This window comes from Panthera tigris, chromosome B1 (assembly GCF_018350195.1).
Source record: "Panthera tigris isolate Pti1 chromosome B1, P.tigris_Pti1_mat1.1, whole genome shotgun sequence".
NCBI classification, from domain to species: Eukaryota; Metazoa; Chordata; class Mammalia; order Carnivora; family Felidae; genus Panthera; species Panthera tigris.
Genome location: NC_056663.1, coordinates 66,425,184 through 66,450,539, shown reverse-complemented (window position 1 = coordinate 66,450,539; position 25,356 = coordinate 66,425,184). Strand labels below are relative to the sequence as shown.

At 35.1% G+C, this 25,356-nt stretch overlaps 1 protein-coding gene and 1 pseudogene across 1 annotated transcript in view; both read right to left on the bottom strand.

Moving 5' to 3' along the window:
* FSTL5 (follistatin like 5) overlaps positions 1-25,356 on the bottom strand; it is a 791,029-nt gene that overhangs the window by 14,388 nt on the left and 751,285 nt on the right. The gene's annotated exons all lie outside the window — the stretch shown is intronic.
* On the bottom strand, positions 19,937-20,065 carry LOC122238287 (annotated as a pseudogene).

Here is a 25,356-nt window from a genome sequence, read left to right as displayed (position 1 = left end):
TGGTTAATGCAATCCATAAAATGAGCAAAATATAAAAGAAGAATTCAATATTCTGACTATAAAATGAATTACTAAAATCAAAAAAGCAAGAAGTTAAAAAAATTTAGCAAACAAAGAGCTATTCCTCATGTGGGGGGGGAGGATTAATTTAACCCCCCCACCCCCCAAAAAATGTGGTATTTATTTTCACCAATCCATTGGTAACAAAAATAAAGTGTGTTTACAACCAGCACTGATTCTGGGGTGCCTGGGTGGCTCAGTCAGTTAAGCACCTAACTCTTGATTTCAACTCAGGTCATGATCTCACAGTTTCTGAGTGTGGGTCCTGAGTCAGGCTCTTCACTGACAAAGCGGAGGCTGCTGGGGATTCTGTCTCCCTCATTCTCTGCCCCTTACCCTCTGGCGCTCTCCCTCTCTCTCTCTCTTAAAAAAAATTAAACAGGGAGCCTGAGTGGATCCTTCCATTAAGCATCCGACTTCAGCTCAGGTCATGATCTCACAGTTTGTGTGTTTGAGCCCCGTGCCCCGCTTTGGAATCAGTTCTGTGCTGACAGCTCAGAGCCTGGAGCTTGCTTCAGTTTCTGCCCCTCCCCTGCTCATGCTTTGTTTCTCTCTGTCTCTCAAAAATAAATAAATGTTAAAAAAATAAAAATAAAAAAGGAAATAAACATTATAAATCCAACATTGGTAAAGATCTGATCAAATAGGTGTTCTCACGTACTACTGTTAGAAGCATAGATAATTTAGGCTTTTTAGAGAATGATTTGATGTTACCTTTTAAAATTAAAATATGACTCTGCTTTAATGAAGCAATAACATCTCTCAGTATCTCCTCTTAATTAATGCTCATAAATGACCACAAAGTAACATTCGTAAGGATATTCACTGCAGCTTTGGTTGCAATAAAGAAATTTAAAAATAATTTAAATGTCAAACAGTAGAGGAATGCTTAAATACACTATGAACAACCAAAAAAAGAAATCTCACACTATACAAAATCTTGCAGCTATACAAATGATAGGTTATTGACAAATGACATAGAGGTATCTCCAAAATGGTTAATTTTTAAAGAAGACATACCAGATTTAAAGCAATACTAGATATTTTAATGCATTTATGTGTAATTGTTTCAAGAAATGGATTGAAAGTTTATTCAGCAATATGTCTCGTCTTCTAAAGTGAAAAGTTCTAAGAGTGCTTATAAAAGGAGTACTTATTATTATATAAACTTCTTGATGGTTTCAATATTGCATACATATTTCAAAATATATAAAGAAAACAAGCAGCTACATAAGTTTTCAATTAAAGAAAATTAGAGACATTTTAGTCTCTAATCATCATTTTCATTTCACAAATTAGGAATATATAAGGGTAAAGAGTGTTCAATGAAATTGGCACTTATATTGCTAATAATAGTGGAATTGCATGTGGAAAATATTTAGTAATTAGCATGAAGGATCTTTCACATATTTCTACCCTTTTTAGTAGTAATTCACTTTCTAGTTGACTATCCTGAGAAAACAATAATAAACAGGAATGAAGCTTTGTGTATAAATACACTCATAATATTATTATGTATTGTAGTAAATATATGTAAGCAACCAAAAAGACCATATATGAATGAATATGTAAATGGTAATAGAGACACTTGATGCAATAGAGTACACATGTTGAAAATATAAAACACTAATTTAGGATTAATGTTCATTCAGTAAAGTTATAACAAAAAAGCACAATATGGTATGGATGATATGATTAAACCATTAATAAGAAAATAAACAAAGCCCATGCTTGCACTGAAGGTAAATATACCCAAAGTTTCACTTTTTGATCAAGTTTAGAGACTGAATTAAGCTCATTTTTTAAAGTCTGCAATCTTTGTTCAAAGAGAATAGTCTACTTTTGTAACAAAAAATATATCATATATTTCTATGTGCTGATAGAAATAAAAGAGTATGTATTAAGTCTGGATAAAAAGCCCAGGTAGCACTCATAATTGCTCAATGTTTCAATCTTGAATATGCACTTACTAAGTGGCTAAATAAATGAACAGACTGTGAACCCACAATTATATAGTCAATTAACCTCAAGAAAAAGAGGCAAGAATATATAATGGGAAAAAGTCTCCTCAACAAATAGTGTTGGAATAACTGGACAGCTACATGTAAAAGAATGAAATTTGATCACTTTCTTATACCATACACAAAGATAAACTCAAAATTCACTAAGGACCTAAATATAAGACATGAAACCATAAACATCCTAGAAGAGAGCACAGGCAGTAATTTCTCTGACATTGGCCATAGCAACATCTTTCTAGATATGTCTCCTGAAACAAGAAAAACAAAAGCAAAAATATACTATTGGAACTACATCAAAATAAAAACCTGTGCAGCAAAGGAAATAACTAACAAAACTAAAAGACAGCCTACTGAATGGGAGAAGATATTTGCAAATGACATATCTGAGAAAAGGTTAGTATCCAAAATATATAAACAACTTATACAAGTCAACATCAAAAACAAATAATTCAATTAAAAATGGGCAGAAGAAATGAACTCCAAAGAAGACATACAGGTAGCCAACAGGCACATGAAAAGATGTTCAAGATCAGTCATCGTCAGGGAAATACAAATTAAAATACAATGAGATATCACCTCACACCTGTTGCAATGGCTCAAATAAAGAACGCAAGAAACAAGTATTGGGGAGTATGTGGAGTAAAGGAAGCCTTTACTGCACTGTTGGTGGGAATGCAAACTGGTGCAACCACTGTGCAAGAGTATAGAGATTCCTCAAAAAATTAAAAATAGAACTACCATATGATCCAGTAATTGCAAGAGTGGGTTTTTACCCAAAGAATATAAAAACACTAGTTCAAAGGGATATATGCAGTCTTTTATTTATTACAGCATTATATACAGCAGCGAAACTATGGACACAATACAGTGTCCATTGATAGATGAATGGATAAGGAAGATATAATGGAATATTCTTCAGGCATAATAAAAAGTGAAATCTTGCCATTTGCAACAACATGACAGATCTAGAAAGTATAATGTTAAGCAAAATAAGTCATTCAGAGAAAGAATAATACCATATGATATTTCACTCATATGTGGAATTTAAGAAACAAAACAAAGAAAAAAATAAGAGACAAACCAAAAAACGGACTCTTAACTACAGAGAACAAACAGATGGCTACCAGAAGGATGGTGAGTTGGGGGGTGGGTGGGTATGGGTGAAATAGGTGAAAGGAACTAAAACTACACTTATCTTGATGACCACTGAATAATATATGGAACTGCTGAATCGTTATGTTGTACACTTGAAACTAATATAACAAAGTATGTTAATTATACTGGAATTTAAATAAATAAATAAATAAATAAATGTACAGACTATGCTTCATGCTTCAGTAAAAATTCATCCATGTAAAGACTTATCTGCAGAGAACGATAGACTTACTGGAAAAAAAAAATTTGAAAATACCAGAGTAGGGGTGCCTGGGTGGCTCAGTCAGTTGAGCATCCAGCTTTGACTCAGGTCATGATCTCATGGTTCATGAGTTTGAGCCCCACCTCCGGCCCTGTGTTGACAGCTCGGAGCCTGGAGCCAGTTTCTGATTCCGTGTCTCCCTCTCTCCTCCCTTCCCCTGCTCATGCTCTGTCTCTCTTTCTCTCTCAAAAATAAATAAACATTAAAAAAAAAAAAAGAAAATACCAGAGTATGTTTTGATGTTAAATGAAAAACATGTAAATACATAGAATACCTGTGCTGAAGATAATGAAACAATAAATTCATAGTATAAATAAGAATATAATAGTTGAATATTAGAGGACCAATGGAAAATGTTATGATTTGTAATACTAATAAATAATTTGCATAGTAAAATGAAATTAAAATTTTGCTTGAAGAAAATGGTTTGCAGCTGTAATTTTGTTTTATTTTATATTTAAATTGTTTTTTTTTTTTTTTTTTTTTTACCATTTATTTACTTTTAAGAGACAGAGACAGATTGTGAGTGGGGGAAGGGTAGAGAGAGAAGGAGGCACAGAATCCCCAGCAGGTTCCAGGCTCTGAGCTGTCAGCACAGACCCCGACGCAGGGGCCCAAACCCACAAACTAAGTTTTCGCAGCTGTGATTTTAATAGATAGAATGCAGCAGAAAACAATGGAACGGAAAAATTGGAAACAGGAAAGTTTTCTCCTTTCAAGATATCATACCACAGTGTTAATCACAGATTATTTTTTATATGTCTCTAAACTATACTGTCTTTGAATATCTGCTTTGAAATTCAACCTGACAATACTATATATATATATATATATATATATATATATATATATATATATATATATTTACAAATTCTATATTCAAAAGAGCACCTTTGATAATTGTCTTAACTCTCATTTCAACAATTTTGGAAGGTTTTCCATTTTTAAGTCTATTATGGGCAATTTGGTGACTGAACATCAGACTTTAAAAATGAATGTGATTTATTGGAAATCTCTGAAAAGGCATATTCATTTCAAAGACTGAACCAGGAATACATACTATGGAAATGAAGACAAACAAGTCAAAAGTAGTTGAATTTGTATAACTACTTCATCAGTTCTGCTTGAAATTTTAATCTTATTAGCTTTAGTAGCTTTTCCCTGGTAACTTCTTTTAATTGGCACAATGCTGCTATAGAGAAACATGTAGTGAAGTTTTATGAGGAAGAAATTAGAAATAGAAAAACCAAACTGTGTCTGATACTTACGTTGTAAGCCTGCCCCAAAACTATAATTTCGTTGGTTTTATCTATGTTTGCACAATGGTGATTATGCTAGTTACTTCCCAGAACACTATAAGAATAAGTTAGTTTTAAGAATATCAGTGTTTTAAGTCATGAAATTCTTATATAGGGCAGAAGCAACATACATATAGCTAGAATGTTTATAACAATGAACTGAAAAATGGTGCTTTTTCACTTGGATGGAAATTAGATGGTTGCTATTTATTTACTTATTTGCTTGTTTATTTGTTTGTTTGTTTATTTATTTATAATTTATTGTCAAATTGGCTTACATACAACACCCAGTGCTCATCCCAACAACTGCCCTCCTCAATGCCTATCACCCGCTCTCCCCTCTCTCCCCCCATCATCAACCCTCAATTTGTTCTCTGTGTTTAAGAGTCTCTTATGGTTTGCCTCCCTCCCTCTCCGTAACTATTTTTTTCCCCTTTCCCTCCCCCATGGTCTTCTGTTAAGTTTCTCAAGATTCACATATAAGTGAAACATATGATATTTGTCTTTCTCTGACTTATTTTGCTTAGCATAATACCCTCCATTTCCATCCACATTGCTGCAAATGGTCATATTTCATTTTTCCTCATTGCCAAGTAGTATTCCATTGTATATATACACCACATCTTCTTTATCCATTCATCAGTTGATGGACATTTAGGCTCTTTCCATAATTTAGTTGCTGTCTTTTTAGAATACTTAATTAATGTCAATTAACTTAGAGCTCAATAATGACATTTTTTTCTTATTTTACTACAGTGATTTTAAATTTATTATAATTATTTGACATTCTCTTACTTTTCAATCAATAATAGGATCTTTACAAGTGACTTTTTTATATATCTGTATAACTATCAGTCAATTAAGAGTAGATAAAAAACACAAAGGAACTGTTACTGAAAGGATCTGAGTATAGCTAACATTTCTGATAATAGGATAATGGCAACTTATTGTTTAGTGGGTACAGGTTCTCCCTTAGAGGTGATGACAACACTTTGGGATATTTAAGTTTATTTATTTTGAGAGAACAAGTGGGAGAGAGGCAGAGAGAGAGGGAGAGAATCCCAAGCAGGCTCCTCACTGTCAGCATGGAGCCCAATACAGGGCTTTAACTCATGAACCATGAGATCATGACCTGAACTGAAACCAAGAGTCCATCACTTAGTCTAAGTCACTCAGGCACTCCTGGAATATTTTTAAACTTGAGTTGATGGTCACACAACATTCTGAATATATTAATACTACGAATGATACATTTTGAAATGTTTAATATTGTGTTATGCGAGTTTCACCTAAAATATTAGAAAACAAACAATGTAAATCAAAGTATTAATTGATGGCTAAACTAAATCTAACAGCAAAAGAGGAGTAGGAGTTGCTGACTGAGTATAACTCAAGACAACACCGACGATATTAAACAATGCTGTCCCTGCTTTGGGGCACATTGAACAGCAGTTTTATCACATCCTCAGTTCCATCCTTAATTTTACTTAATGGTTGCAGGGAAAAGAAACAAACAATGAAAACATAAACATCCAACAGAAGGCCATTAGATATAGTCAATTAGATATAGAAACAAATTAGATATAAAAACAAAGCAAAACAAAAATATCTATACGATTTAGGTTATTCACCTGAAGGAAGTAAAAGGCAATACATTTTTAATATTTGCATTTAGAGATTCTCTGAGTCCACCGTACTTCTAGAATCTTTGGTATAATTTTAGCATTTAGTTCAAAACGGTCATTTACTTATCATGGGAATATCAGTCAGGTATCTTAAATCTTTTCATCCCTTGGGGTGCCCAGGTGGCTCTGTCAGGTGACTGGCTCTTGATTTCGGGTCAGGTCACGATTTCACGGTTCATGAGTTCCAGCCCTGCCTTGGGCTCTGCAACGACAGTGTGGAGCCTGCTTGGGATTCTCTCTCTCTTTGCCGCTCCCCACACCACTTCTTTCTCAGGATAAATGAACTTAAATAAATCTTTTCATCCCTTATATTTTATATAGGGAGACAACCTAGATAGTTGTCTAATATTCATTAGTTAAACTCACCAAAAAAGGAGAAAAAAACCAAAAATAAAAACACTATTACAAGAAAGGAAGCAACAAAAGCAAGAAAGGTTTCAAAAAATAAATAGAAAAGACGACAATAATAACATACCAGCAATCCCAGAAGAATATTAACTGAACATTTTTTTTCTGCATGTGGAAAATAATAACATACCTATTATTTCCTTCCTTTAAATACTGGTATGAATTTTAACATGAAACAATATTCCAATTCAAGTTCATCATGATTGTTTGTATAAGGTGTTGGGGAGTCACCTGAATTTCAGTACTGTTATTGTGACATTTTGAATAAGTTACTTTATTTGAGCTTTGGTTCTTCTCTTTTTTATATATTCTAACAATGCAAACCAGTGAATATTAGTGAAATACATGTACAAAGTCTGATGTATTGTAGGAGCTTAGTAATTACAGCTGTTACCATTAACGATAATTGCAAAATATCAGGAAAATATATTAAAATTACAAATAATGCAGTTTCTTTTCTAGAATTTAGATAATTGCCCTGAAAAGGGAAGATAAATACATCTAAGAGCTCTGATTTTATTTTCCCCCCTCAGCAGGTTTTCTTGTCTGCTCACTTTCTTTTGAGGTTCACTTAGCTATTTTGGCTTTAAAATAATTTATCATCTTCTACCTAGTCAAGAAGATACATGTTGTATTATGGGGGTTAACTCTCTAGCATTTCATAGTAACAGCTGCTAATTTGCTTTGATGTTATTCTTTAATTTATGTCTATAATGGGTGGGTGAGTGATGGATGGCTTGCACAGATCATTTCTCTATTCAGAGAACTTAGCGCTTGGATACTTGGAAATGCCATATGGAGAAATATTTCTGTTTAGCACATTCAAGAGTATGAGCTTATGCTTACATTAAGCCTGATTCTATATCTTTATTTATTGATGAGCTTTTCAATGCCAATCCATCAACATTAAAATATGGAATGACAAGAGATTTTCCCTAAAGCACAATGATCTAGTGTGATACATAATTTCATTATTATTTTTCCAAGAGAAAATGTGAAAAGTTCATCTGAGAGGAAGGTCATTGAATCCCACTTTTTTCTTCTGATGACTGCAAATGATTAAGTGTTGTCCAGTTGTCATGGCTGGTTATAATAAACAATTTGGTTTAGAGAACTGACAGAGCCAGTGATCTTTCATTTAACTCTTTTAATTTATTGGTGCGACTGACAAAGTTTAAATCACTAAGATATATTTTACACAAGGTTTTTCTGTTTGTTTCTACTGAAGATTTTATTCCCCCATTATTTGGTCTTTTTATTTTAAAGATGATTGAAATCATTTCTTGTTTTCACACTATGTCATGCTTTAGTCACACAAGAAGTGTGGGTTCATCAGCACTTTTTTTCTCAATTCATTTCTGCAGGATTTAAAAATATTCTACATAAAATCATACCCAACAGTGGTATCCTTTCTGGTCTGTGTAAATTGCCCATTTCCCAAAGGACCCCAGGCTTGCCTTCAATATTCAGTACATTATACTAAAATCTATGCATTGGACAGCATCTCTTTATATGTGGTCTATTTTAACAAACATAAATAATGCTACTTTATACTTCAACAGTAGCCTAATTTTGAAGCAGCATATCTAGTAGATATTTAACTGGTTTGTTTGTTTTCACTCTAGAAAATTTTGCTCAAAAATCCACAATTCTTTTATTATTTTTTTTAATTTTAATGTTTATTTATGTTTGAGAGAGAGACAGAGAGAGAGAGATCCATCAGGGAAAGGACAGAGAGAGGGAGACACAGAATCTGAAACAGGCTCCAGACTGTGAACTGTCAGCACAGAGCCGATGTGGGGTTTGAACTTACAGACCGTGAGATCATGACCTGAGCTGAAGTCAGAGGCTTAACCAACTGAGCCACCCAGGTACCCCCCAAAAAAATCCACATCTGTTAATGGTCATGCAAACTGAGTGAACTTTTATCGCTCTCTCTCTTATCATCAAAGACACTCATAAAATAATGTGTGCCTCATTTCTTACTAATTTTCAATAATGACATTCTATACTACAGCTAATTTATAGTTATAATTTGTCTAATATGTTTCATAATTTTCCAACCTTTTGATCTCCTCTTCTCATGTTGTCCTATTCAGAAAGTTCCTGGGTACTAGAAATACATCATAGACTGTGGAACAGTCACTATTCTTTAGGGGTGTGTAGTCTAGGATTAATAATGTAGGTCTGGACACTAGGCTTTCTAGCTTCAAATCCCACTACATAATAACTGTGTAGCCATCAGGGACCTGTTTTTATCACCTCTATGATGGGAATAGCAATAACATCTATGTGTAAGGGTTTTGTGAGGGCTGAATTAATTCATGTAACACAAAATCATGGCTTGCACATATTTACTCCCATATATGTTTGTTCAATAATATTTAAAAAGAGACACTAATGAATACACAAATTATTTTAATACAATGTATTAAGGGTTATAATTAGCCATGAAATTCCATTAGAAAATGGGCAATTTACACAGACTGATAGAGATTATGAATGTCTTACTGGAGGAAATAAAATAAATGTTGGAAGACGGTGGTCAAATGGAGGAGGGGGAAAATACATTTCAAGTATAGGGAACAAAATAAGCCATGCAGTCTAAAACAGCACGTGTAAGCTGCCTTGTGTCACACAACTGAAATGTGTAAAGCAGAGATATCTATTTCATTCTGTTCCTAAGCTCCCGGAGAGGGAAGTCCTGGGCTGGCATAAGTGCAGCACTTGTAGTCTCTAACCCAGAGCTTTACACAAAAGAGACCCTCATCATGTCATGCATTATTCTTGTGATGGCTTTCTAAACTTCTCTCAAATACTCTTCTCAATCACATTTCAATCTACTTCCTGTAGAGCCTCCAGAATAACCTATGGTACACACATAATCCCTCAGAAGAAGAAGAGGCTGAACACTAGTTTCTGCTTGCTACCAATGGCATTAAAGACACATTCCTGGTCTAGTACTAGACATGTTTTTCATAACTTAAGGCCTCTTTGCTTTTTATTCAGCCTCCTCTTTTCTTCCATCTAAATCATACATGTTTACCTACACATATGAAACAAAAATAATTGTTCTAATTACAACACCTCCGTTTTTGTACAGCACACATTAAATCTAGAAGTTTAAAACAAATGCAGTGGGAAGAGCAGAGAGAACACAAAAGAAAATACTCTTAAAGGAAAGAGATTTCCTGAACACTGATCAGTTCTTAGTATCATGTTCTTGAGGACTCACTGTCTGGAAGATCCTGCCCTTTTTTTTATTTAAAAAAAAAAATTTTTTTTAACGTTTATTTATTTTTGAGACAGAGAGAGACAGAGCACGAATGGGGGAGGGTCAGAGAGAGAGGGAGACACAGAATCCAAAACAGGCTCCAGGCTCTGAGCAGTCAGCACAGAGCCTGATGCGGGGCTTGAACTCACGGACCGTGAGATCACGACCTGAGCTGAAGTCAGGCGCTTAACTGACTGAGCCACCCAGGCGCCCCGAGGAAGATCCTGCCCTTTGATTTGTACTTCTACATTAGCTTCTTAACTGATCTCCACACCTGTCTTCTTAAAACATAATCTCCACAACTGTGCACTTTCCCAGTGAAAATCAGATTTCATCTCATCTCTGATCAAAACTTTTAATGGCTTTTATCACACTCAGAGTAATATGCCAATGGCTCTACTTATTCAAACTCATCTCCTACCACCAGAACTGCAGAGGTCTCCAAGCTGCTCCTCAAATATGCCCAAAGATTTCTATTCAGTATGTTTGCACCCAGCTCCCTCTACCTTAAATACTTGCTTTGATTGTTCTCTCACTTTTTTTTTTCAATCCATATCATCTTTTCAGAAGCATACTCTGCTTATTACCAATCAGTTTACATTCTAATGTCTTATTTGACCTTTCATGTATTTTAGTGGGCTAGAGGTCGTGCTGAGATTCTGGTCATCCCTGCGTACTTCAAAGTATTAGTCTCCTCGGGGCACCTGGGTGGCTCAGTCGGTTAAGTGTCCAACTTTGGCTCAGGTCATGATCTCACGGTTCGTGGGGTCGAGCCCCACGTCAGGCTCTGTGCTGACAGCTCAGAGCCTGAGACTGCTTCTGATTCTGTGTCTCCCACTCTCTGCCTCTCCTCTGCTTACTCTCTGTCTCTTTCTGTCGCTCAAAAATAAACAAATGTAAAAAAAAAAAAAGTATTAGTCTCCAGGCCTTGAAATTAGAGTCTAACTCCTGAATTCTGTTATCAAATCTAAGAATCATTTAGTAAGGCTCTGCTCAGCCTCCAGCAGGCTGTTCTTTGGTTAGCATTATATGATTTCCACATTTCATTCTCTATTAATGTCTATAAATCCCTCATTTGAAGGGTTATTGAGAACACTGTAAATGTTATACGTAAAGTACTTAATAGACTGCCTGGCACAAAATAATGAAGAGGCTCTACTATTACTATGATTGCTGGTCTAATGAGATGCATGAGGTTTCTGAACAGGAAAACTAGTTTTTCCTGCTGAGCTAATGAGAATTTTATTAGGAGTCCAGAACCAATTTTCTTGTTTAGATTGCCTGGACTAATCCAGAAATTACTTGAGTTTAGAATTATCCCACAGAAAGTGAAGCTAGGGATCCCAGGGGCTGAGGTAAAAGTGTGGAGGTCCAGCATAGCTGAGGGCATTTGAGCATCTGGACTGGGTCTTAGGACTGCCTATATTGCCTGTCCTTGACTTCCTCTGACTGACTGTGTAACCACCAAAAAAAAAAAAAAAAAAAGGAAAGGATTTGAATATTCCTTACAGGATACCTAAATCCTAGTCTTCAAAGTGCCCTGGGGAATGTATTTTATTTTTAAAAAATAAATCAACCATAATGCGACACATTTCTTTTTTAGAAAAAGAGAGTATGAAAGAGGCCAGAGTGTTGCCTTGGAAAGGACCTATGGCCTGAAAACACATTTACAGCATATTACAATCCAATCACAGCTTCGCTTATCTATTTGGAAAGGCATTTATACTGCACTTATTACCTAGTCCCTGTTAAAGCTGTTTATGGAGACCACAAGGAAGAAATAATTTTTATGCTCCTTTTAGTTTGCTATAAATTCAGAAACAATTTTGCTTGAACAGCTGATCTGTGAATTAATAATGAGGGACTATAACTTTTTTTCACTACAGTATGTCAAGTACTTCTTTGTGTTTAAAAATTGATGAGACTCAAAACTCCATTTCTTTACACGAAACAGATTTCAAAGGCATATGGGGCAATCACCACTTCCCTCATAAGGAAAGTTCTTTCCAAGATCATGTCTTGGCTAGTAAAAAAATAAATAAACAGTGTTTAGCTTTAAATTCAGTATGAAATAAAATACTATGTTCTTTCATTAAGTACTTCTTGAAAGTATCCTGACAAATGATGTAAAGAATCATTTCTGGTAAAATATGTCATGATTTACCTCAGAAATTCTACCCTAAGGAGCAACTGGGTGGCTCAGTCGGTTTAGTATCTGACTTCGCCTCAGGTCATGATCTCATGGTTCGTGAGTTCAAACCCCTTGTCAGGCTCTGTGCTAACAGCTTGGATCCTGGAGCCTGCTTCGGATTCGGTGATTCCTTCTCTCTTTTCTGCCCCTCCCATACTTATGTTCTGTGTCTCTCTCAAAAATAAACATAAAAGAAAAAAAAAGAGCTTTAAAAAAATTCTACCTTAAGAAACAATTAACTGAGTCTTTTCATAATGTAAATAACTCTCTTAATTGCTTTCATTGGCCTTATATATTTATTTTTATGTCTACTGTTTTTGAAGAAGCAGTATTTTCTCTAGATTATTTTTCATTCACTATTAGATTGAATTTACCAAGACTAAGACGTTAGTGAAATGAGAATCCTATCATTCGTATAAATGGACAGGTATAGGTCAATATGAAAATACTCTCTTCTCCAGATATGATGCCTTAGTCCTGAGCATGGACACATCAGCAGCTGAACCAAAGTCAACCTGAAAGTGACCTGAGGCAGTGGACAGGGTTTGACCTTTCTAGTATTTTATATGGTTTATCATCAGTTGGAGGATAGAGAGGAGATAAAGCTTTACTGATGTTGAAAGATTGCCCAGATTATCCATGTAGTAAGAATAATTCTTAAGGTAACTTTAATATAATTATTTTATCATTGGAAATAGGGTGTTGATTTAATCAAAACATTTCCTGGATGTTTACTGGGATATAGGGGATGACAGTAAATGATATAGTGTCTTCAAGGCAAATAGTCTACCCTACTTAAGGTTTTAATTTTTGCGTGGCAGGGAGAAAATTTCCTAAGTAGTTTCTGCAGACGACTTGCATTTTCATTTGAAGAAAAGCTTATACTTTTTTTCCCCCTTTATCTAAATTTTTAAACACATTTATTGGTTTTCTTTTGTGTTTTTTCTCATTCTATCTCTTTATTCATGTGTGTGTGTGTATATATATATATACTATATATATGACTATATATGACTATATATATATGGCTATGTATACTTATATAAATATATGTATTATATATTTATATATGCATATAAAGGAAATCCTTTCTCTTTCCTGTTTTCTCTAGGACTCAGTATGCTAATAAGATTTTGTAAATGTATAGTCTCTAAGTGTGGAGACTGGAAGTTTAAGTCAGAAAATGGCAGAACATGACTTTGAATCTTTGCAGATATGCACTCTGCACATGAGCTTCAATTTTACAAATTTTAAAAGGAAAAAAAAGGTTATATAATGTTGGAAATTTTTTTAGAGGCAGACACTAAAGTGAGAAAGAAACTGTAGCTAGGAAAGAAAATCATTTATATTTCATAAAATGTTGGTATCTTGACTTAATGTTCAAATTTTCCTTATTTAGATATTAGTTACATCAAAGTATGTCAAATACCAATCCAAAGATTCTGGGGATGTGTCTTCTTCCTGTACAATGCCACAAGAATAGGCTGAGCCTAGCAAGGATTTATCTGTAGTTAAGGCTATATTTGACAATACGGCGAGCTGGGCTGTGTTATAGATCTCATAGATCTTTGAATAATCATGTATTGTATTTTAACAGGTATTAATTGCCTGGGAAATTCATATTCCAAAGACTTTTGGCCTCCTTTGGGAGAATGATTAATATTTTGTAATTCTTATATACTACCACAAGGCATTAGAGAGAAAAAAGCAGAAAGCCAGATGTTCTGGTCTGAGACAATCTTAAGACCTTGGCGTTTGCTTTGGAACTGGAGAGACTTTAGAGATGATCTGGTTCAATCCCTTCATTTTACAGATGAAAATCTTGAAGCCCAGTGAGATTAAAGGATATACCTGAAGTCACACAGCTCGCTTACTGAGGATCTTGGATTAGGTCTTATGTTCTTAAATTCTATTCCTCTCTCAGGAGTGAGATGGTCATGAGTAGAACTTAAAACTACTGTGGGAAATATATATATATATATATTTTTTTTTTTTAATTAGTGCATAGAAAGAAGGAAAGAGTAACTAAGAATGATTGAAGATTGTAAACCAACAGAAAATTCCAGAAAACAAATACTTTCAAAATCTACCATTTTCTAGGTAGTATCTCAATCTATACTATTTGCACAATATTATTTGTTTTGTGTAATTTATAAACATTTTTGTATCTACATATTCTTTATTATAGGCAGATATTAAATTTACTAAAATTGATTAACATATATAGATATGATATATATGTTATATATTATATATACTTATATATATGTTGTGATATGTATGTTTGTATGTATGCATGTCTGTATATATGTGTATTTTAATTGTATATATATGTACACATATAAATTCTACCCAAATGATATTTATTTAACACATTGTCTGTTAGGTACTGCAATAAGTGAATAAGTGAACAGTTTAACAAAATTCTATTACCTTACTTCCAGCAACATAATGTCTAGAATGCAAAGATAAAAAAAAACCTCTCTAATATAAAGTACAATATGATAAATGCTACAGTAGCTATAATCATAATCAGTTTGAAGAACACAGGAAATGGACAGAGTAATATAGATGCAGCTACAGAATGATACTGAAAAAAATATGGAAAAAATCCTTAAAAATAACAGACACAATTTGATGTGAGTTTTAAATGAGAGACAGTCCTTGTAGGCATGTGTATGAAGGTGGGTGTTTTTAGTACAGGAATTATTCCAAGTTCACTTCTACCACATTCCACTTTCCCTTTCCAAGCTTGAGGGCACATATCTTTCAATAGAAGAAGGTAAATTTTTATTCTACTTATTGAGAGGACTAAAACAACCTTATTTTCTCTGATCTGTAGCTATGAGGACCTTGAAAATAATTTCACATAAAATTTACTTAGTTACCTAATGGTCTCTAGCCACACTTAAAATGATTGCCAACTGTCTCAGAGAATTCAACAAAAGATTTTTGTATATGTTTATTTATTTTTGAGAGAGAGAGAGACACACACACACACACACAAAATGTGAGCAGGGTAAAGGCATAGAGAGAAGGAGCAAGAACCTGAAGCAGGCTCCAGACTCTGAGCTATTGGCACAGAGCCTGACACAGGGCTCGAACCCATGAACTGTGAGTTCCTGACCTGAACTGAAGTCAGAAGTTTAACTGAGCTACCCAGGTGCCCCTTCCAAAGGTGGTTTTTGAATTTTTTTTTAACCTTTGTTTATTTTTGAGAGAGAGACAGAGCATGAATGGGGGAGGGTCAGAGAGAGGGAGATACAGAACCTGAAACAGGCTCCAGGCTCCGAGCTGTCAGCACGGAGCCCGACGCGGGGCTCGAACTCACGGACCGCGAGATCATGACCTGAGCCGAAGTCAGACGCTTAACCAACTGAGCCACCCAGGCGCCCCCCTTTTTTTTTTTTTTTTTTTTTTTAAACTTTTTTATTGTTTTTTTATTTATTTTGTTGAGAGACAGAGAGCAAGCTGGGGAGGGGCAGAGAGACAGAGGGAGACACGGAATCTGAAGCAGGCTCCAGGCTCTAAGCTGTTAACACAGAGCCTGATGCGGGGCTGGAACTCGCAACTGAGAGATCATGACCTGAGCTGAAGTTGGATGCTTAACCGACTGAGCCACCAGGTGTCCCTCAAAGGTGGTTTTTGAAAGGACTTGTATTCTCAACCAAATATCATGTTAAGTATAAATTATGTCAAAGATTCAGACAATAGATTTAAAGATCTAAATCTATTGTTCAGATTGAAATATAAACAATGCATTATCTACTGCAGAAAACCAAACATCACTAATATGCAGGCATTGTAAACATATAAAATAAAGATTGGCTAAACATTACAAAACTCCCAACTTGGAAACTAAATACTCTAGAGTAGAAGTTAACTTTAAATTTTTGCCTAGACCTCAATATGCTTCCTTAGGAAAATATCGCCCTCATTTTTATTGTTACTTGTAATTTAACTTAATTCAATTAATTTTACTAAACTCTTGCTGACTATTGATTTCTGTAAGATCCATGTTACATGCTGTGTCAGCCATGAAAATAAGATCATCCGTTCTTCTCCTGTGGGGACCCTAATTGACTGAGGGTCTTGGCTGCTGTGCTTTGAAATCTATAGATGCATTTGTGACCTGATCATGTTTTCAACAGGCTGCTCTGAGCCAGTGCTCCAGTCCAGTACTGATAATAAAGCAGACCCATTCCCTCTAGAGGCGAGGCTTCTCTGAATGAGGATTTTGGCTCTAGGACTTCCGAGAGCACTATTAAATCTTCAAGATCTCTGGCAGTCTAGGATGTTTCATCCAAACTGACTTCCTTTTCTTTTCATTGTTCTTCACTCAGGGTCCGACATGCACAGGGTCAGGTAACACCCCCAGCCTTGTCTGTCTCCCTCCCCATTTGTTTTCACAGGTGTTCCTCCTAATAAATTTCTGCTTAGTGTCTGCCTTACAAAAGACCCAGAATAAGACACGTGCATATAAATGATATGTAAGAATAACGCCCAGTTATAATAAGCCATATTGTGAAGGTGACAAAACTTCAATAGAAGCAATAAATTTTTATTAAACCAGAAGGTCAGCCCTCATAGTAAACTGTCAAAATTAGACTGTTCCTTGGCAACTCTCAAAAAACCTATTCATGTTGGTCAATGAATGCAACACTTTATGCTTCTACGATTCAGAAACAATTGGACTTCCCCAAAGGAATCAAAATAGTTTTTTTAAGTGCACTTTATTTTCTGATTATAAAAGTTAGCATGCCATTTAAATTTTTTTTTTTAATTTACATGATATTTCCTCTATCTGTAATAAGTCCTCATGTTTCTTCCTTGTTTAGTATGACTAGCCATGGAACTTGTTGTAGTTGTCTTAGATTGATTAATAGAAATTCTCCAACAGACATAAGCAAAAAGCCACTTATTTTTTAATGAAGTCAAAGATTTAAGAACACGTCTGTATTGGTCAGCACTTCATGCAGAAGATACAACAGACGGCTCTCAGTTGGAGGAACAATTTTATCAGCCCACTAGTCCCCATAAGAGAACTGCTGACGATAACCCTGAAGAGAGAATGAAGATCTATAAAAGTCCCTTCTTTTGTTTCTTCCATCGACTCTCAAGGGATTTATATACCCTCCTAGATTCTTCCAACTCTTTGGGGGATTTTGGCTATTGACGGCCCACTTGCCTGATGTAAGAAACTAAGCATTCCTCAGTGTTTACTGAAGGGGTGAGCTGATGTTCAAATTTCTGTGCAAACTCTGCTAGCGTTTTCACGTTACAAGCTTTGCCTTCTTTATTTCTTTAAAACTGACTGAACACATCACTGCTACTGCCACTTGTCTGACTTGACCAAAATGGTTGTGTCCTTCACTTCTAATAGAAACGTGTTGGCATTACCTCTGTGATAGCCCTTACCATAATGAATTAAACAATGTTTATATACTAAGCTATTTCACTCAGTTATGAAGAACTTGGTTGAAACACATGAGTTAATGATTTCTGTATCAGAATCTTCCACCTGTGCCTATGTTTGTCTTCAAGGGTCGGATTACGTCCATCAAAAAAATTGGGACATTGCGTTTACTAAGAATAATAAGAATTACCGGCTCTTATAGAGATAGAGGAAAGTAAAGCCTTCCCCTAACTGGTTTCAAGATTGCAGAAGAAACTTTCTGAAATATGTGCAAGTGGCTTCCACTAATTACATTCAATCATTCCCTAACTGAGCATTCCTGTGCAAGACAAGGAGCTGTGGGCTAGGGAAAACAGTACAACGATTATGATTCTGTTTGTTACTAGGAACCTTATTCTCATGGGGAAGATAAATATGTGAACAAATAATTTTTGAAAACTGAGTTCTACTGTCATATACACTTGCATAGAATTCTATGAAAATGCAATTATCAAGGGCTGAAATGCTTCAACAGATGAGATTAGGCACGGAGACCTTGCAGCATAAGAGAGCCTGGAATAGTAGAGGCACTGTGAACAGTCTGTGTGAAACACAAGATAAATATTAGGAAGTAGCAGATGGTGAGGATGAAGAAACAAAATGAAAAACCTAGGTCACAAATGTCTTTAATGCCATGAAAAACATTCTGGTATTTCTTTTAAAGATAATGTACGTTACTGTCCTATTTGAAGCATTGGTTTGATTCTAAATGCAATATGAGTACTAGGGTCAATTAGACAAATTAGGATATATTTTTGAGTAGAATCAATAGCACTGGTTGATCTTGTGAAAGCGTGAAGTGAGATGGTGGATGAGAAGTCCACTTATAAGCAGAAGTCACATGGCAAGACGTGGGATGGGGAGAAAAGTACCAACTGAAGTTTTGTTTTGTCTTGTTTTTAAATCTACATTCAAGTTTCTTTTTTTTTTTTAATGTTTATTTACTTTGAGATAGAGACAGCAAGTGTGAGTGGTGGAGGGACAGAGAGAGAGGGAGAGAGAATCCCAGGCAGGCTCCATACTGCCAGCATGGAGCCCAATGTGGGGCTCAATCCCACAAACCGTGAGATCATGACCTGAGCTGAAATGAAATCAAAAGTTGGATGCTTCATCAGCTGAGCCACCCAGGCACCCTAAGGGGATTATACATTTCTGAAGGGGAGCACTTGCCTTTTTGTCTTGGTGATGGAGGACCAATTGTCTATAAATGACTGTGTGGGCAAAAATGGCAAAGGCAAACAACTCGCTCCCTCAGCCCCACGCACATCAAGGCTGTTTAGAATAAGGCATGTGTGCAAAAATAGCCTATAATACGGGGAATGGAGTTTCATTAAAATCAAGGAGGGTGAAGAAAAATGCTTTTAAAAGTCTGTGGGTGTAGGGAAATTTAACTCAAATAGCTGTCTATAAAAATAAGATAACGTTGAGGCATCTGAAGTGATTTTCTGCCTATGAGCTCCATCTGTCCGTTTGAAGTTTTTTACATTTATCTCTAAGTGGGCCAAAGTCTATACTTATTTTTTTTCTTTTATGTTTACAATGTACTAGCAAGAAAATAACAACAGTTACATACAAATAAATGAGCAGCTTATTGTACTGGATGTGTTTATGGTGAAAATGAATATACCATTCAACAAAAGCATTTCATCTAAAATCACTCATATGTTGCCTTTTAATTATCCTTTATCTCTTGCTGATGATTAAAAAAATAGGTTGCCCAGTTACCATCTTATATGGCTACAGAATCGTATTTTTCCAATATCTCATGGAAAAAAAGATTATAAAAGTCTAAAGAACACCCAGAATTATATTTCAATTCTATAATTCATGAACTAAATGAACAAAAGATAACTGAATTGAATTAAAGTATATCACTACTGGACAAGGGTTCAAAAGTAAAATTAAATTGAAGAATCTAATATAATGAATCACTATCTTAAAGATACTTAAATGTTTTTACAGAGTACTTAATTATCACATACGAAGTAACATTTTGGAAAAGACAAGCAATCAACTCTGATATAATAGATTAGAAATGAAAATCCATATTATAGTAGTTCCTGTCTCATACTTGAAATTGAAATATATATTGTATCCTTTCTAAAGCCTGTGGCTGTAATATTTTATAGTGAGTGTAAATAATGTTTTTAGAGTATATAACACAATGTCAGCCATGAAGGAAGCTCATAGATGATGGTATTAAACTGATAAGAACAGATACTACACTTGATCTTAGCCAAAAGGCCTAGAAGTGATCATAGATGATGATAAAAATGAGGAATGAGCTTGCTTGTTTTCCACCAGAAGTAATTTTTAAGCATTGAAACCACCAGAACATAGCACCACCCAATTATTATAAAACATACATTATAATCAATATAATTTAATTGATTTGATGTCTTATAACACAATAAGCCATTGTTTATACATTAGCAATGAACATCTCTCAAAAAACATCCCATAAAACAAATTTCAGAAATATGTCTGACCAACCAATAGATTGTGCAAAATCTCTCCACAAAACAAACACACACAAGGGGAAATGTTAAATGGAAGTAAGTGTGTATGTACTTGTGTTGAGGAATTGGGTCAGATGGGTGTCTTCAACAGAGCAAAGTTTTTAAGAACATTCACACGCAGCACTCCAACCAGACTATGCAGGTTTGTGTCCAGCTTCATGATGTAATAACTTGTGTGATGTTGAGCAAGCCATTGGATTTTTCTGTGAATCTGTTTCTTTTTTTTTTAATATATGAAATTTATTGTCAAATTGGTTTCCATACAACACCCAGTGTTCATCCCAACAGGTGCCCTCCTCAGTACCCATCACTCACCCTCCCACCCTCCCACCCCTCCATCAGCCCTCAGTTTATTCTCAGTTTTTAAGAGTCCCTTATGCTTTGGCTCTCTCCCACTCTAACCTCTTTTTTTTTCCTTCCCTCCCCCATGGGTTCCTGTTAAGTTTCTCAGGATCCACATAAGAGTGAACACATATGGAACCCTGTGAATCTGTTTCTTAATGCATGAGATGGAATTGGTATGGCTGTTATGATTAATAAGCTAAACATGCACAAGATACATTCCGTTGTACAGATTAAGTAGTTAATAAACACCAGTTATTTTTGAAGTGATATTAAAAATATCTGACAACTTATAGGTCACAGGCACCAACCAATTAGAATGCATGGCAACCTGGTATACACCTCCTCAATACAAACCCTGATTATTTAATACACACTTATATGTGCATGTGTAAAATATATGTGCATAAAGAGTGATTTGTAACCAACTGACACTTTTCAGTTGTTATTACCGCAAAGTTAAGTTATTCACATAACAAGTTATAGAGATATCCTTTAGTGTATCTAAAGATTATGTCAGGAAAGTTCTCCAGGTAGTGGCCAAAATGAGTTGGCTCTTTGAGAAGCATTTATTGATGCCATGGTCTGGCATATTTTCTATAAATGATTGAAAATGGATTAGTGCCATTTCAGAAGCTTCAGGTCCTGTCAGAAATAGATAATGCCTAACAATACAATATATGCTAATATTAGAGTCATAGAGAAAATAAGATGACTTTGCAGTTCATCTCACAATGACAAGCATATGTTTGATTTTCCTTTTTTTTAAACCATAATAAAAAAAAAAAAAAGAATAACCGTAATGTTCCTAGGGGGTACCTAAAACAAACATTTCATCATTGAACATGTAAGGGATGTATCAACATACAGATTTTTGTTCCATTTTTTTATCTATATATCATCTATCTAACATCCATCTAGCATCTATCTATCTATCTATCTATCCTCTATCTATCTATCATCTATCTATCTATCTATCTATCTATCTATCTATCTATAGCAGCTAACACAATGAGTGTAATCACATATCTGGACTTGTTGATGAAATACTTTATTTTCTCTCCTCCTACCCCTACAGAAAGTCTCTGGCAGTCTCAGTCTCCAAAAGAATGGGGATTTGTCTTGTTCTTTTCATGCTGTTCCGAGTTTCCTAATGAATATCTATGCTGGTGGTTGTTGATTCTGTTCAAAATACTGCTGTGCCTCTGGACCGGCCAGATAACATATCTAGATTTTATTTTGGAGATCCTTTTTTTTTGCCATGTTTTCATCTCACTCTTGTGTGAAGGTCTCTATCATGGCTGTGATTTCAACAACTAATGGTGTTTTACTTCAAAAATTACACTATAGGATTAATGTTTACAGTGGCACATATTGAACATAATAGAAATAACTGTGAACAATTCTTTATTAATTCATTTTGAGTATGTACTGATATTCCTAGTCAACTGAATAATAAATTTTGAGAATGTTCAAACATTTACCTATATAATGCTCGTCAGGTAATAAGCATATAGATTTATGATTTGATTACTCTGATAGTGACACTAAAAAATTCTCCAGTATTCCATTTGATAGATATTTATTTAGATTTCTTCTATGCCATCTTTGTTACAGGATGTTTTTACTCAAACTATTTCTCACCAGAGAGAGATAAGGCACTCAATACAGCTACCCACAGTTTTGTGAATCATCAGTCCTCATGATTGACAACAAAACAAATCAAGACAAAACCACACTATCCTTGGTTTTGAACTTTTTCCTATATCTTGTTTGCAGAAGACTATGATTTGCTTTCTCTATAGCACCAATATTAAAACTTAAAATTAAGGGGTGCCTGGGTGGCTCAGTCGGTTAAGTGTCCTACTCCAGCTCAGGTCATGATCTCACAGTTCGTGGGTTCAAGCCCTGCACTGGGCTCTGTGATGACAGCTCAGAGCTTGGAGCCTGCTTTGCATTCTGTGTCTCCCTCTCTCTCTGCCCCCCCCCAAAAAAACTAAATAAACCTTAAAAAATTTAAAAATAAACCTCAAAATTAAAATGAACAAAAAACCAAAGCTTCCTGAGCTTTATAAGTTATTTAATAAATATACTGAATATCAACTACAGATGAAGCTCTTCTTTGCTGTGTTATAATTTGACAAATTCAATAAAAAAATTACACTCTTTGGAGAAATATTAGCCATGGGGTGGGTAGGGTTCTAACTTACTTATAAACCTTACTAATTAGTCAATAGTGCTATAAACTAGGTTAGTAGTAAACTGAAACTGAGACACCTAGGGGCTCCTGGGTGTCTCAGTCAGTTAAGCATCCCAACCTGCTCAGGTCATGATCTTCTGGTTTGTGAGTTCAAGCCCCACGTGGGCTCTGTGTTGAAAGCTCAGAAGCTGGAGTCTGCTTCAGATTTTGTGTCTCCCTCTCTCTCTGCCCCTCCTCCTCTCATACTCTGTCTCTGTCTCTCTCTCTCTCAAAAAATGAATAAAACATTAAAAAAAAAAAACCCTGAGACATTTAATGAAATGTCCACTCCAATACACATTGCTTTGAACCAGAAAAAAAATCACTGAGTAAATGTCTCTAGAACATTTTCAGAATTTCATGAAAGATATAAATTTCAAACAAACATTCTAGGAGATTTATAAAGAAATCCACCTGAGAAAGGAAAAAAGCAAACTAGATTCTCTAAATCTTAGAATTATAACATTCCCAGCGTTCAAGGTTTTGTTCAGTCACAAGTTTCAGTCTAATCCTAAATGAAATAACAAGTTTCTCTCTGAGGAAAGTCCTAGTGAATTTTCTTTTCTTAGCACTTAGAGGAAATGTGGATTCGTGCAAACCATAGAGATAGATGCCCAGATTGAATAAACCAATGGTCTCGTCTGTAACCATTGTAATTTAAAGGACGCTGAGAAAACCTCAACAAATGAAGCCCTATAGTCTCAGTGTTACTCTTGAGCTGCCTCAAGTGATTCAAATATCTTCAAACTGAGTCATCTTCTTAGGATGTTACACAAGTGGTTGATAAATAGCAGCTCCTTATCTCCATAGCACTAAAGCCATGGAGAAGTTTTCAGTAAGCTACAAACTGGGACTTGACTCATTGCCCTTTGCTCTTTTATGCAGAATCACCATGCCAGACAGGCATTCAGAGAAACATTACTAAGTACACGACTTTTTAACAAATATTTACTGAGTGCTAATTTGTAAAACTGCTATAGTTATAGTAACTACACCATGACAAGAAATTTGTCAACCCAAAGCAGTAGGAAAATAGCATTTGTTAATCACCTATAGTGTGCCCAGAACTGCACAAGATCTTGCAACCAACTCAAAATACTGTGAAGTGAATGTCCTTTACAATAGGTGTATTTTAGACATGAGGAAGCCTCCTCTTAGACTCTTTCTTTTGTGAGTAATAGGATATGCACTCCAGACCTTTTAAAAGGAAAAGAATATGGGGATTCATACAGATAGAAATTCTAGAACCAGATCAAGCATAGCTGAAATTTGGTCTAGAGTCATATTAATATAGACCATATTTTTTCTTTGTATATTGGTTCTGCCATCTTCTATCTTGATTTCAGGTCTGGGCTTCACATGGTATGAAAAGAACTGCTGATGCTTTAGATCTCCCAGACCAGCCTACACAGAAAAACAGAAGCTGCTTTCTAGAAAGTCCCAGAAAAATTTTTCATTGTAACATATGGGTTCTGAGTGGGTTACACGCCTATGTCTGAACTAATTATTATAGTCAGAGAGACTATGGGGACGTATTTGTCTATCTCTCTGTACAGGTGCTCTTCCTCTTCAGTTAGTAAGTGAATAAACATATGCAAAAGACATGGACCTAAGAAGAGGGAGGGCGAATCTGTAGCAGACAGTTTTCTTTTAAAAAATTTACCTTGAGAAAATTTTTTTAAAAGATTTTGAAGAATCACACCCCACTGGAGTCTGCAGAGAAAAGCAGGGAAGAAATGAAAGTGAAGGTGAGTGGGTAAGGCTTTCCCCTCCTACCACCCCCACCTATCTCTGTTAATGTCAACCTGGGTTGACATTTATTTCTTTTACATAAAGACTTCAACTTCGACATAGGGTTCCATTGCTTTAGTAAGAGAAAAAGAAAGAACACTAATATTTTAAAACTAGGTGTCAGTTGACCTGAATATGGACATAAATTGTGTGTAGTTGTAGGTGAGGAAGGGGGAGGAGTAAGTGAACAAAATCATTCCAGCGAATTAAAGATAAACTAATATTTGAAACAAGCAACATTTCTGGATGAGACACATATCCCTAGCAGACAATTTTTTTAAATGTCCTTTACAAAGTTTAATTTGCTTAAAATTGCACTGTAGTGAGTGGTAGCATCTGAATTTGAATCTATATTATTATCATTTCAAAGTGTGAGTTCTTTTTAAAAAATATCTTTTAATTTTTATTAACTGTTGTGATATTTACATTGTACTATAGGAAAATAAGATAAAGTTTGTATTCACTTTCCTATTGGAATCTAGAATAATGTCTGGCATGTGAACAGTTCAGCTGTATTGAAAGAATAAATGAAATAAACTAACAATTGAGGTGAGGTTGGTGCACTTAACAAGAAGTTCTGAGGAGAGTGCTAGCATAACTGACAGAGGAATAGAAAATGTTGCATGAATTGGAGTGTTTTTGAGTTTGGCCAGAAG